This window comes from Sinocyclocheilus anshuiensis, unplaced genomic scaffold, assembly GCF_001515605.1.
Source record: "Sinocyclocheilus anshuiensis isolate Anshui unplaced genomic scaffold, SAMN03320099.WGS_v1.1 scaffold714, whole genome shotgun sequence".
Lineage (NCBI taxonomy): Eukaryota > Metazoa > Chordata > Actinopteri > Cypriniformes > Cyprinidae > Sinocyclocheilus > Sinocyclocheilus anshuiensis.
The window spans coordinates 758,750-761,373 of NW_015546068.1; the positions used below are offsets into that span (position 1 = coordinate 758,750).

Genomic DNA, 2,624 nt, shown 5'->3' on the forward strand with positions numbered 1-2,624 from the left:
TGACTTGTGTACTTACATTATCCCAAATGTTTCGAAGAATGTTTAAATCCAGAGAAATAAGCAATTTTAACTAGTGATACGGAGCGTGTCTATAGTGTCATTGTGTCGTCATAACCTCTCGATTTCTGTTTTGTTTTGTAGAAAACATGGAAACACCAAAGACACTTTAATATGCTGTGTGTTTTAATAGACCGGTGACGACCGCACAGAGTAGCATTATAACTTTCAAACGTATCTAGTATGATAAGACAGCGCTGCTTTACCCCACATACGCACGAATCACAGGTTCATCAAGTTCGTTGAAATTATCCATCCTCGATCACTTTTAGTCAGCTTTGACGAAACTCCTCTCAGCTAGCACGTCTTTTCAAAGTGAAATTAGCCTTGTCACCTGACCTGAATACAGTGCGCTGATTCGCTAAAATGGACTTATCAGCTTCTGTTTAAAAACAAGGGCACGTGTCGGCTTCAGCAGAAAAATTTGAACTCGCGATGCCTTGAAAGTGGACTATACCGGCTTTTTTGACAAAACGTTGTTAGGGTTCAGATCACACTATATGTGGAGAATAACGCATGGCAATCAGCTCATTTTGTTTTTGAAAGTGGCGTTTTTGCAAATTAACTCTTCATATATATAATTTGAAAAACCTTCATCCTTATTTTGTGAAAACCTATGTTTAATGATATTTTTTAACTTTGCATTATCAAATGAGATACTATTAGGCCTTTTTTGCAAATCAGCAGAATTTTTTTCAAGATGCAGGGCTGATATCTTTGTTTTATTTCAAACTTTGAAAAATCCTTTTACGCAGTGCATGGAAGAAAGCAGCAACATGCGAGGACTGACCATAGACTGTAAAAAAAGACGGACGACGCGTCTCCTATACCTTCCACTATAGAAAAGTGAAGCCAAAGCATCTCAGTATGGCCGCTGCCATCTTGAGTAAATGACGTCATTTGGAGCCCGAGTCTGCGCAGTAGAGATTCGTTTGGAGCCAGAGTCTGCACAGTAGTGTTGTGAGGTGGAGCCGCGGTATCAAACTCCCGCCCAAACTCCCACAGACCCAATCAGCCATAACGACACGCCCCGTTTTTATAGCATCAAATTATTAGCTAAAATCAAACTTATCACAAAAACGAACAATTGAACATATATCAGTATGATAACAACTACCTTAAATTACCAAAACCATCTTTCGGAAAATTGTATTGGAAGTGTAATTAATTTTTTTTATCTTGACTCAAGTCCCATTCGTTTACATGGAGAGGGTGGGGTTTATGACCTGTACACTGCAGCCAGCCACCAGGGGGCGATCAAAGAGCCCGCAGCTTCACTTTTTAGGACATGTGAGGCAAGGTTATTTTCGTAAACGAAAACTAAGACTAAAACGATTGATGAAAAAACAATTTCGTAAACTGAAATAAATACACGCCCTCTAGCGGCGAAAATTACATATTGTGCCTTTAAATGCGCATAAAAACCTGAGCGCTCAATTGAGTCGGATACATTTTATATCTGATAAGAAAGCATGCATATGCATAAACAAAATGTGAAAATTTCACACAAAAAACTACAACACTGAATAAGTTCCTCAATACGCAACCATAAACTCATGTGGATAAATGAACAATCTCATCGCAAACCATCTCAAATGTTGTTAATAATTCTGAAATGCCTGAGCAAAAGTCCGTCATCAAAATGATTTTGTATAATCACCTCCCATAACTGTCTCACATGACTGCTTTCTCAAACATCAGGCATCCGAATGCGAGATAACATGACAGCGTTTGTTATTGCGTTTCATCTGCAAGCTCTGAGACACGTCGTTTATTATTTAGAAAAAAAGAGCCATGGTGTTCCTCGGTTGAAGCAATTTTCATTTTTATTATTGATACTTTGCAACAGTTTCCCAAAAAATGATAATTTTGTTCTCTTGAACACATGGGATGGAAACGGTGCTTTATTCGCAAATGTTTTATGCGATATTCTAACGTTAAATTTGCATGGAAACAGCTATATTTGCTGAATGAAATTCAATACTTTTTCTTGGTCATTTTGGGGCGTCTGTTTTGCTTGGGCACATCACACTTGTTCACAAAATGATGTTTTTAATACCATTTTTGCTTTTGTCAACCATTTCTAAGGTGAAGTCGTCTTGCATCATCCCATAACAAGCCGACAAACCAGACAAAGACATGATTTATGTCTGAATTTGAGCCAGATTACAAGTATTTGCTCAATTCTCAGCCCATTTTCACATGTATGACTTTATTTTCGGCCTAATGCTGATTTCAAGGTTAAAATTATGGCCGCTGACAGAAGAAAGCACAAACATGAGCCAGATGTTTTTCTACATTTGTGGGAGTTTTACTGCATCCAAACAGCCACAGAAATTTCAGATTTTGTGAAAAAAGCTTATTTATAAACTTGTTTATGTAAAGTTCTTTGGCATTAAATGGAGTATTTGTTCCACTCCTTTGCAGATCGTAAGTGAAACAATACATTTTGAATACTCTCTTTTGTCATTAAAACCAAAACTTTTGACATTTGCTTGCTTCTGTTATTTTGATCAGTGCATATATATATATATATATATATATATATATATATATATATATATATA

At 36.7% G+C, this 2,624-nt stretch overlaps 1 protein-coding gene across 1 annotated transcript in view; it reads right to left on the minus strand.

The window, feature by feature from the left end:
* The window catches only part of LOC107699625 (eIF-2-alpha kinase activator GCN1-like), a 51,969-nt gene that overhangs the window by 1,392 nt on the left and 47,953 nt on the right, over nt 1-2,624 (minus strand). The gene's annotated exons all lie outside the window — the stretch shown is intronic.